Source organism: Coccidioides posadasii, chromosome 2 (assembly GCF_018416015.2).
Source record: "Coccidioides posadasii str. Silveira chromosome 2, complete sequence".
Lineage (NCBI taxonomy): Eukaryota > Fungi > Ascomycota > Eurotiomycetes > Onygenales > Onygenaceae > Coccidioides > Coccidioides posadasii.
The window spans coordinates 7,600,519-7,613,533 of NC_089408.1; positions in this window are offsets into that span (position 1 = coordinate 7,600,519).

The window sequence follows — 13,015 nt, forward strand, 5'->3', positions numbered from 1 at the left end:
ATGGCTAGCCTATACAACTTATTCTCTGGATACAATAATTTTCTGTTAGCTGAAGAAAGCAGAGATATGACAGCTATTGCAACTCCTATTGGGCTCTTTCACCATATGACTTTAGTTCAAGGGGCAATGAATTTGCCAGCTCAAGCCCAACATGGGATAATGAAGATAATATGTGAGGTTTTTCCAGAGATTGCTCAAGTCTTTATGGATGACCTTGAGGTAAAAGAGTTGCATGTTAAAAATGAAACTGAAGTTCTCTCAGGAATAAGAAGATTTGTTTATGACTATCTGCAGAACCTGAACTACATTCTATGGCTTGTTGAAATCTCTGGAGCCAGAATCTCTGGTGCCAAATCTTAATTCTGCATGTCTGAAGTCAATGTTGTTGGATAGATCTGTAACTATAATGGATGATGACCTGAGGAAGCCAAGGTGGCTAAAATTATAAATTGGCCTACTCCTACAAGTGTTACAGAATTACAAGAATTCCTAGGGCTTGCTGGATATTTCTGAATACTTATAGAGTATTATAGTTGGATAACCAAATCTTTACATTATCTGCTTCAACAAAATGTTACATGAACATAAACTGAAGAGCAAAATAACATCTTTATGCTTTTGAAAGAAAAGTTATATTCATTCCTTATTATTCTTTCAATCAATTACAAACAGAATCCTTTGCTTATCACTGTAGCTGTTGATGCCAGTGGATTAGGATGGGGAGGATGCATTATTCAGAAGTAACAAGAAGCTTGACATCCCACACAATACAAATCCAGAGTATGAAGTGATTCAGAGAAAACATATGATGCTGGCAAACAAGAATGCAGAGCTGTTTTGAAAGTCTTCAAGAAATTCCAACACCATATCTATAAAGTGCCCTTTACTTTGGAAATTGATGCAAAAACTCTTATCACCCAACTTAATAGGACTGCTACAGATGTTCCAGAAGCTTTGATTACCAATTAAATAGCTTGGATATGCCTCTTTAACTTTACTGTTAAATATGTTCCTGGGACAAAACACACAGCTGCTGACAGACTATCTCACCAAGAACTAGATATTGGGGAACAGCCTGAATCTGAAGAAGATAAAGATCTGTTTGCCTTTATGAATTCTATAAGAGTTTTAGCTGGCTGAGCTCTCAATAGTGAAGACCTTAGGATACTGGACTCCACATATTCAGAAGAATCAGAGAAAATTGCATGATATCTAACCACTCTATCAAAATCATTGAGCATGAAAGGAAAAGAGTATGTGAGATTCTGAAGAAAAGCAATTAAATATGTAGTGGAGGCCAATTAGCTATTTAAACAAGCAGGATCTGGTGTGTCTCTAAGATGTGTTGTGGACAACAAAGAACAGTGTGAACAAATTTTACACATGATGTACAACAAATTTGGCCATAAAGAGTGAGAGAGAACACACTCTGCTCTACAAGCTCAATACTAGTGATCAGAGATATATAAAGATGTGTCTGCTTATGTGAAGCACTGTTCTCAATGTCAACAAAGAGATTTACAAAGATTGAGTGAAGAGCTTCATCCTATCTGAGCCTCTATCTATTGAGAGAAAGTTAAGGTAGATATCAAGCACATGCCTTTCTGTTGAGAATGAAATTATTTGGTTGTTGCCAGATGTGACTTCACTGGATGAATGGAAGCTAGAGTCTTGAAAAAGACAACAGCTGAAGCTGTGGCCAAATTTCTTTATAAGAATATCATCTGTTGATGGGGCCTGCCTGTCAAATTTGTTATGGATAGAGGACCAGAAAATAAGAATGTTGTGAAGACCTTACTGAAGAAATTCAACATTAAATACATTGTTATTTTGCTCTATAACCCTCCTGCAAATGGTATGGTGGAAGTTGGCCATAAGCCTTTGGCTGATGGGCTAGCTAAAGCTACCAATGGCACTGGAAGAGATTGGATTAAATATCTTCCTGTGATTCTGATGGCAGATGAAATGATGACTAAGGCTAGTACTGATGTCTTCTCTTATAGATTGCTAATAGACCAGGAGACAGTTCTTTCAATTGATCTCAAGATTCCTACTTGACAAACAATTCCCTGGCAAAAGATTCAAACAACTGAAGACCTACTTCTGATGCAAGCACAGCAAATTGAAAGACAAGATAAGAGTGTTCTGAAAGCAGCTCATCATCAGCTCCAAATGCACACTAGGAATAAGAAATACTTTGATGATATCCATAATATTCAGATCAACTCTCTTCTACCTGGAGACCTTGTCTTGCTTCACAATATCAAAGAAGAACAGAATATGTCTAGGAATAACACTCTGTGCTTTTGATGGCTAGAACTCTATAGAATTAAGTCCACCAATCAAGAACTAGGTTCCTATCATCTTGAAGAGTTAGATGGCACTGAACTCAAAAGATCTATTGCAGGAAACAGATTGAAGAAGTATCTTATGAAACCTGGAATAGAGCCATTCAATGATAGCCCAGCAGATTCTGATGTAGAGATGGGTTCCTCAGATGTTAGCTTCTTGGATCAGAGTGAAAATGAAAATGATCAAGGAGAAATGGAGCAAACACAATTTCCAACTGTTATACCAGATGACTGGAGCTTTGCTGTTGTTATACCTCCACAAGATATTTAATTTGTTGTGTTTTGTTTGCAAAAGTGAAGTTTTTTGCTTGCTTATCCAGAAAGTTTCTTTTATTTGCCTGCAAAGTGAAGTTTTTGCTTGCTCTTTTAGAAAGTTTCTCTTTCTTTATTATTTGCTTAGCATTCACTTTTTCTGGAGATATTTAAAGATTAATTTTTCTTTGCTGGAGCTTTTACTTTCTTTTACATTCAAGCTTGATTCTTTTTACAGATTCAACATTTTCTTCTATTCTGTTATTCTGACATTTGCAAATTTTTTGATCCCTGATATTCTTCAAAAATGGCTGGACAAAGCAACCTGCCTTCTTTAGCTCCAGCAACTGAAAACCAAGGCCTGGTCATTACTAAAGACAGTGGAGTCAACTTGAATGACCATTTCTTCAATAACCTAACAGCAGCTATGGAATACATTAATAACCAAGCTCTGCACTGTTGATATAGTCTACAAGTCAAGCTGATGAACACACTTATACAAGTGACTGATGTGGTCACTGACTTAGTGGCCCATTTCTATTGATATGTTGAAAGATTCAGAGCTTGGCAACATGTTATGCACACCAATTTTGAAGCTGATTTCCATAATGCTTGAAAGATTACCCTGGATGTCAAACAACATCACATTGATATGCAAAAGATCAAGAATAAACTTGTTGCTACATAGGAAATAGACAGAATTAATGTCATATGGCCAAAAGTAGAGAGCCTGTGGGCCACACAAAAGCTTCACCATACTCTAAATATCTACAAGAATTGGAATAAGTTTGCCAACAATATTAACAGTACAGTGCTCTGAAGACTAGATGCTACAGAAGCTGGACATTGCTGAAGCTTAGCTATATTGTCAGACAATTATACTACAGCTGACAAAGAAGTCAATCACACTTGTGAACTTTCTTTAAGAGATGCCCTACACTGATGAGAACTTACTATTGGGAACTATAGTCTTTTACAGCTGTTGGCTCTTCCACAGTCATCTAGCTTCCAACATTCAATTCAGAATATTGCTAGGAGCTCTCCCACTGCAAGCAGCCTCTGAGATCTACTAGAAGGACCACAGTCACTAAGATTATCAAGAGATGTTCCAATGGATAAGATGTTGATGCTATATAGCTGCAATGTATCAGAAGCCTCTATACATAGTACAATGTTGATTAGATTATATGAATTGGAAACTGACCAATCACAGCTGCCATTTGGATTCACCAGTGCACTGACCAATCTACCCAGCCAATCAGAAGTTCCAAAGTGCTGCAGTGAAAGAATTACAGCCATGTCAGCACACCAAACTCTTCAAGGTCTAGATAATGAAGATGAGTCTGTTATTTCATCTGAAAGTGACAAGGAAATACCCCAACATGAACAAGAAGAATCTGTCATGACAGTATGCTCTGGTACTTGCTGTTGCCATGGTTTCAAGCAGCAGCTTCTTCAAAAGATAAAGAGTACTAAAACACATTCAGAATTGGAGCTTATTCACATCCTGAAGCAATTAGAAAAGGCCTTTAGCAATAAGAAAGCTGATATCTACCTATACTATGACCATGCAAAACTAATAGCTTCAAAACTTGGTTTGCAGACTCGCACACTTAATAGAGAGGAGCTTCTCAACTGTTTAGCTTATATTCATAGGAATCATCACAACATTGGCTCAGTTAAGACCAATGACAGCACCTATCTCTGGTTCCATTTGACAAATAGACCAGCTAGAGCTGAAGATGCTTTAGGCATTTACAAATTCAAACATCAGCTAATTATCTCTCTGGTTGCAAACATGAGAACATTTAACTTCAACTGATACACACAAATAACTGAAGTTAACAAGTTCACCACCAGTGATCTTCAGAAGAAATGGGAAACAACTGAGTCTGTTGTCATTTCTCAGCTAATGTGCTGGTGGAATGATAAATTACAAGACACCACCACTACAGTACTCACCCAGGTCAACAGTGAATATGACATGTACTACTATTATCAGTAAATGATGGGAGATTGTGACAATTACAGATGGTTGAGAACAATGTATCACAGTATCAGCCAACAACTTATGCACCAGAATTCTGTGTACTATCTATAATACATACTGACAAGACCCAACCACACTTGGAAATTAATCTCCTATCCATACTACATCAAGTATGCTAAGCCAGGGGATAAAACTGGGTTTCACCATATTGATATCAATGTTTCAGATGCTATTACTACTGGAAGGGGTGTTAACATAATACAAGAATTCTTGACCTTAACTGCAGAAGAGTCTGGTGACTGTACAGAAATCTTGCCAGAAATGCATAACCATCTAGAAGATTGGTGGGAACTAGTCAAAGAACAAGACTTATCCACTAATGGCTATGTTCACCACATTAAAGATACAATGTATACCAAAGACAACAAAAGAAAATTTGGTATTAGGTGAACTGATGTCATTTGCAAACCTGGCAATATCCAAATTACAAGCTCTCTGCTACCCCATAGAGTCCATGGTCCATGCAAAAAGGTCCAATGCACTATACTACTCTGGTATGTGGTAATCCAAGAGAACCATGAACATCTAGAAGTTAATAAAGCTGGTACATGGTTCCAGCTCTCCACTGCATATAGAGATCTAGTTCCAGAGCCTTCATCTTCATCCAGCCATTCAAATTGTTATGCATCAGTTCCATATCAATTCCCTACTGCTATTCAATTACAAGACTTAGGAGCTATATCAGATGTCCTGGTAGAATGAATTAGGTGGGACAATCTCATAGTAATTGAGGAACTCAATATTCTCTTTGGCCCTGATGACAAAAAGACTCAGGACTTCATTAATAACTGGCACCTAAAGGCCACATGAATTGCTCTGGATGCCATTGTCAAGACTTACCAAATTAAAAAGAAAGCTTTTGGTAATAAATCCTATTGACATTGTGTGTACAACAACATTAACCCAGTGTCAGTTCAGCCTTCTCCTCCTCCTGAGAACTTGGTGGAAGAAGAGAATTATGGTGATCACTATTAGAAATTGCTGCTATCACTCTCCTTATTCTTATTTTCTATGTTTTTCCTTACCAGACTGCTCATTACTATTTATTATTCTCTTATTTTACTAAATTGGTTTTGTTTTATTTTATATGTTGTTTGTTGTCAGGGGACACCAATATTAAAGGCCAGGAGGAAATGTAGTGGGGATTCTGGTACCTTATTAGAACAAAGATTGTTCTGGTCTGAGACACAAACCACTCCAAAGCTACTATTCTTGAGCTATATAAACCACCTGTAGCCCCTGCATCTTGCTTATTACCTTCACACACCATGGCTCTTTTCTACACACTTGTTCCTTACTACCAGTTTGGTTATTAGTTAGAGAATATGAAGATTTCTTGTTCATGAAATGTGCTACTGTTTCTTATTAGAGCTGCCTGTGTTAGTACAGGGCTCTTTAGTACTATTACTTCTTGCAAGCTTAGGTGTCTGTTAGGACATATCTATCTCTACACTTACTACTTGACCATACTCTTACTATGTGGTGATTTTCCACCTTTCTTGTGCTCTCACCATATCACCCAACTTGCCTACTTTGACAAGGCATCCCATTGTACCCCGCTCCAGTATGTATAAAAAATACACAAGAAATAATGTACTGACAGAAATAATTACAAAATACATGAACAGATATCAAAGATGATTTTTGTTGATTTAGAAAATGAGAGAGCTATCATAAATAAGAATCTGTAAGCAGCATGAATAGGCAAGTGAAACTATTAGCTATTAATAAACAAATCTGTTACTTCAGAGTTATAGCAATTTTACTTAAATCAAAGCACACAATAGTCTTAGTGAACTCAGGTGTGACTGGACTATTTATTAACAGAAGATTCACTGAATGAGCTGGCATTATAAAGTGAATGAAGAAATATCTCTACTAGTTATTGAAACTGAGAGGAGGAACTCTTGATAGAGTTAAAGAAGAAACATACTCTATCAGAATGAGAATAGAACAATACCATGAGAAAGTGTGTTTTGAAGTAATAAATCTAGAAGACTATGATATAGTCTTGGGATACTCTTGATTGAAACAGCACAATTCAGAAGTTAACTGGTGAGAAGAGAAGATTAGGCTGACAAACTGTGAATGTTCTCTTGAACCAGCATATCTGTAAGGATTCACCGCGAACCCCTTACATGGATGAACAGCACCTGTGAGGGCCAGATGCCTCAGCTTGTGAGCTGCTGGGAGTTGCATGTGTCCTCACAAGGCACTAAGTCACATGCTCACAAGCACACATAAAAGACCATCACTGCACAAATCTCTTGCTGGGAGCCAGTGGCAATCTTGTTTACAAGTTGTATATAGTTGCCAGAATACAGATCTTTTATCTTGTGTACTCTTTTTCCATGTATATTTCTTCTAGAGATTCATTGTCACACTGATCCACACATACAATCCTCACATTTTGCCACTCTTCTTTGATGACATCTGACAATGGTATCAACATGAAGAAGCCAACCTCCTGAAACTCACAAACCTGAGACATCAGCCAAAAACCTACCTGAAGAACAAACCCAAGTTCATGAAGAGACAACCAATCTTGACATCTCATCTCTCTCAACTGTTGATGAAACAAGCACTGCAAACTCAGAGAGAGAGTCTACCCCAATACCAAAAGACAAAATCCAACAGCTTCACAAGAAGACCAAACTACTAAAGAAAATGGTGAAATGGCAAGAGAAGTTAAATGCTCTCCAGAACACTCAAAAGCACTCACAAAGTAAATCTCTTAATATAGCCACCTCCAACCCAACACCCACAGAGCATCTGTTGATCTTGAGATCATCACAACATACAAAGTGCTACCAGACTGGAACCTACACAGAATATCACCAGTTTATCTCAGATATTGAATTCATTTGCAATACAAGCAAACTGAATAATGAGAATACCCTCATATATGCTCTCACAGAACTTGATTATATCAAGAAAGATCTTTGGAAGGCCCACTGCAAAGACAATTCATTAAAAAACAACTGGACTGATCTTAAAGAATTTCTATATGCAAGGCTAGGAGACCCAGCAAACCACACACAAAACTCTTGGCAAGCAATCTTTGGCCTTCACAAAAGTTTGAATGAAACTGATTATGTCTATTGTCAATAATTTCTAGAGCTCACAACAGAGATTGGTGAAGAATTTGAAGATTCCACAAAAATAAAGAAGAACCTGTTTATATGGGGCTTGGATAAGCTCATGTGAACCAAAATGAATGAACAGCTGGAGATACCAGATAATATTGATGATATAGTAGCACTGGCTACCTGACTTCAATCAAGTATGTCAGTAGTCTATGCAAAGAATGCCTCACATGTGAAGTCTACTAATCCAGTTAGAAGTGCTTACAGAGATATGAAGATCAATAACTTAAGACTGTGAATGAATAAGAGGAGTCAATCCCAGAGACCTGCTCAGAAGGTGAGAAAGAATCTTATCAAGAATTATGAAGTCTTGAAAAAGAATGAGAGGTGCTTTGAGTGTGGCCAAAAGAGCCATCTTACAAAAGACTGTTTCAAGAAGAAGAAAAGTAGTGAATAGAAAGTTGAGAGACTGCAAGTAGATAGAATCAATATAATAAAGTTATCCAAGAACAGTCTTCTTACTCTCCTCTCTATTATCCTAAGCACATGAAGCCCAACTGACAGAAGTATTTTCTGGTCAGCACTAATAGATTCAGGCTGTCAATCTCTAGTGATCAGTTTGCAATTGGTCACAAAGCTAGATCTAGAGGTGCACAAGATGTCTATAGAGATCAAAACTGCTATGGATCATAAGAATGTCACCCTTGCAGAAGAGATTGTGAATATATTCTTTGAAGTCTGTGACTCTCAGGAAAACTGGCAGTTGTTCCATGAACAAGTGATGGTTGCAAATATAAGAAATAAGATGCTAGTGAGTTTGAGCTGGCTGCAGCAACACAATCCCAAGGTGTATTTTAAGAAACTAAGACTAGAGTTTCAAACTGTGTGTCATAACCTGCTTGTGAAGATTAAACCAGTTAATCTCTCAGAGCTTGTGAAAGAAGAGAAGCCCATCTATATGATGATCCTTCATAAATCAGAACAGATGGTGACAGCAGACCTAGATCTTCAGATACCAGAAGTCTACTGTGAACTTGCAGAAGTGTTTAGTAATAAGAGAGCTTGGAAGCTGCCACCACACTATAAAGATAATTTGGCTATAGATCTTGAACCAGGAAAGCAGTTAGAATTTGGAAGAATATACAGACTTTTATAAGCTGAGCAAGAGATTCTTCACAAATATCTGAGCAGTGCTCTAACCCATAAATTCATTCAGTCTTTCAAGTCATCTGCAGAAGCACCCATCCTGTTTGCATTCAAGAAGAATGGTGGACTAAGAATGTGTGTGAACTATCATAATCTGAATTCAAAAATAGTCAAGAATAGATATTCTCTATCACTGATTGAAGATGTGTTGTATAAGCTTGTGGGAGCTGCAATATTTACTCAGTTAGATGTCAAGAATGCCTATTATAGACTGAGAATTCATGAAGAGAATGAGTGGAAGACTGCATTTCAGACTTCACAGGGGTTATTTAAGTACTTGATAGTGCTCTTTGGACTTGCAAACACACTGGCAGCTTTTCAATCATATATTGTGAAGGCACTTAGTGAATATCTGGATGTGTTTGCAGTGGCCTATCTTGATGATATGGTTGTGTACTTGGCTTGTGAGAAGAACTATAAGCAGCATGTGAAATTAGTACTTAAGATACTCAAAAATGCAGATCTTTATTGCAAGCTGGCAAAGTGCAAGTTCAATGCTTGCAAGATTGACTATCTTAGGTATGTTATAACACCAGAGAGTGTTCTTATGGAGAAGAGCCATATGGACACTATTCTTAACTAGCCAGAGTCAACCAGTAAGAAAGAGATTCAGATCTTCTTAGAATTTGTGAACTTTTACAGATGCTTCATTCCAAGATTCTCTAAGATAGTCTGCAGCCTGACTGCTCTTCTAAAGGTAGGAGAAGCAAAGCTAAGCAGACATATGTGAAGAGAGATGAGAAGAGAAGTCAACACTTTTATGACTGAGAAAGATTACAAAGTCTTTATAAGTCTGAAAAGAATATTTACAGAAGCTGTTATACTTCACTATTTTAATATAGAACAGAAGACCAGATTGAAAACAGATGCATCTGGCTTTACAGTATGTGATATTTTATCACAGCTGGTGAAGAATAGCATCTGGGTTCCAGTTGAGTTTTATTTACAGAAGATGCAACCCACAGAAATGAACTATAGCATTTATAATCAGAAACTGCTTGTAATTATAGAGTTATTTAGATATTGGCACTGCTAGTTGAAAGGCTTGCAAACACCAGTTCAAGTTCTTACAGATTATAATAGCCTGCACTACTTTCAGACTGCTCAAGATCTCTTGCAAAGACAGGTCTGCTGGGTGCAAAGGCTGACAGTCTTTTGATTTACAGTTAACCATGTGAAAGAAACTAAGAACCCAGCAGATGGACTCTTGCAAAGACCTGACTATGTCAAGAAGACTGGTTTAGATGATAAGAAGGGTCACAAGACTGCAAACCAACTAAGAGTAATGCTTGTGAAGGAGCAAGAGACCACAGAAAAGTTGAAACCAACAGCTCAAGTTTCTCTCAACCAGAGAGAAGAGGGAGAAGATGAGAATATGCAACTTATCTCCATAAAGCTTCAGACTGAGACCAAGAAACTACTCACAAAGATTGTCTTGGGAAGCATGTGCAAAGTAAAGAAGATTGCAATGCAGGTCCAGAAGATTAAAGACCTGGTCCACAAGAAGAATTCTTATAAAAAGAGCAGCTTCAATCTGTTGGCATCACTATCAAATCTACTGCAAAGTGATGACTATGCAGCTGAGGTCTGTAAAGATATTAAGACAGGCACAAAGAAATTCATGATGTGGAAAGAGAAGAAGGATATTCTCTATAGAGATAGTCATATGTACATTTCTCAGAATAAGGCTCTGCAAATAGAGCTAATTAGGTGTCATCATGATCTACCTCTCACAGAGCATTTTGCTACAGCAAGAACATACAAGCTTATAGCTTGCAGATACTTTTGGTCAAGAATGAGAGAACTGATGAAGAAGTATTGTGAAGTCTGTAGAGTCTGCCACAGCTTAAGAAGAGTTTACAGAAAGCTTCAAGAAGAACTATCACTCTTACTAATTCTAAATTACTCTTGGAAATTCATTAGCATGGATATTATTACAGATCTTTCTGTGAGCCTGAATTTTGAGAAGGTGCAGTTTGACTGTATTCTGATTGTAGTGAACTGATTCATAAAGATAGCTCACTTTATCCCTACAACAAAGAAGCTGATATCAGAGGAATTGGCCCATCTCTTTATTTGTGAGATAGTGAGATTGCACAGATTACCTGTGAGTATAGTAACAGATTGAGAATCTCTGTTTGTGAGTGAATTTTGGGGTGATTTGACTCATATCTTGAAGATTGTGAGGGCAATAAGCATGGCATTCCACTTGCAAACTGATGGTCAGACTGAGAGACTGAATAGTGTGCTGGAGCAGTATTTGTGAAGCTATATTAATTATAATCAGAATGACTGGGTGATGTGGTTGCCAATGGCTGAGTTTGTGTACAATAACTTATGACAGGCTTCCACACAGAAATCATCTTTCCAGCTGACATATAGACTGAATTCACAAACAGAATTCTTGGACTCTGATGAGTATGGCTATATGTGCAAGAATTTAAGAGATCAGACAGAGGCAATGAGATTGCTCTGTGAAGAGATCAAGAAATTACTTGTAAAGGCACAAGTCTATCAGAAGAAGTACTATAATCAGAAGTACACTGTGAAGATCTTTCAGGTGGAAGATAAGATGTGGCTTGACCTTTACAATATCAAGACTGCATGGCCTAACAAAAAACTGAATTTGTTGAGGTATGGGTCTTGTAGAATTGTGAAGAAGATAGGCTTGCAAGTCTACAGACTGGAACTGTCTCTAGATCTGCAAACTCATGATGTCTTCCATGTATCTCTGCTCCACAAACACAAGACCCACAAATGAATTGATAGCTCACCTCATTACAAAGTTTGTGAGGCAGACAAGAATAAAAAGGAGTACCAGATCTGTGAGATAATTAACTTAAAGAGAGAGGGTTGTGAGCTGTGGTACAGAGTATATTAAGAAGAATATGATGATGAGAAGGATAAGACATGAGTTTCTGTAAGCAATGTCTGTCCACTGAGAAAGCTACTCTAATAATTTTATAGTAGGAACCTGGACAAGCCTGGTTCACAAAAGAGATGAATGGAGGTAGTGAAACTAGAAAATAGATTAGAGAGAGAAAAGACATAGTCAAACTGAACTGAATTCAATTGATTTTAAAACAAAAGAAGAAAAACTAAACTAAGACTATATAATTAGAGTCTCCAGCTTCTTCTGTAAAGACCTGTAACAACTATCCATAATCTCACTGCTGAAAAGAGCAAGCAAGATGCCTACAGTATAGGCAGTTGTTACATTTTTGACTCAAGCCCACAGAGATGCACTCTGCAAAGACTATATTGCTATAGCTCTGCTGTGCTCTTTTGCAGGCAAAGCACTTCTGTTCTGGTGGTGGCTGGACCTTAGCTCTAGTCACAAGAATACTCTTGTGGAGCTGAGCACAGACAGTCAACTAATTTGGATTATTTAAACCAGCAATAAGCACAAGTCTTTGAATAGACTTGTGACACCATGCTCTTTCACAGGCAGACAAAGCTTGTGCCTCTGTGTGGGGGGAAAGACCTGGGAGAACTACCAGATTGGCCTGCAATGCACCAGCAAAAGTAGCAGCTGGCAGTATTTAGATAAAGATGGTCTGGGACCACTATTATCAGTCTTGTGGAGAGGGTGCTGGGCAGTCTTAAGCACTCTACAGAATCATAGCACCCACAAATTCTACTGGTACTGGGGAAACAACAATAACAATCTAAAGAAGATTAGCTGTGAACTGAAATGTAATAGAGAATATTCATATTTCCAGCTGAGGCTGGAGCAACAATTATGAGAGAGGGAGACAGAGCAGCAGAACTCTAACTTCATCAGTATATGAATTAATGTCAGCTCACAAGAAGTACTTACAGCTTGAGCTGGTGTAGAGAGAGCAGCAATAACTGATAGAGAAGAGGAAGAGGAAACAATAATACTCTAGAACTATTAGTTATGAACACTTCTCAAACTTCTTATGACTACTTACTAAAGACCCAATCTCATTTGTAAAAGAGAGAGTGAGGGTTCTTCTGAGAGAGAAAAGCAGAGATAAGTCATAAGAAAGAAAGAGAGAGAACTGCACACTGACAGTAACTACTAGCAAGCATCAGTCTCTCTGCAA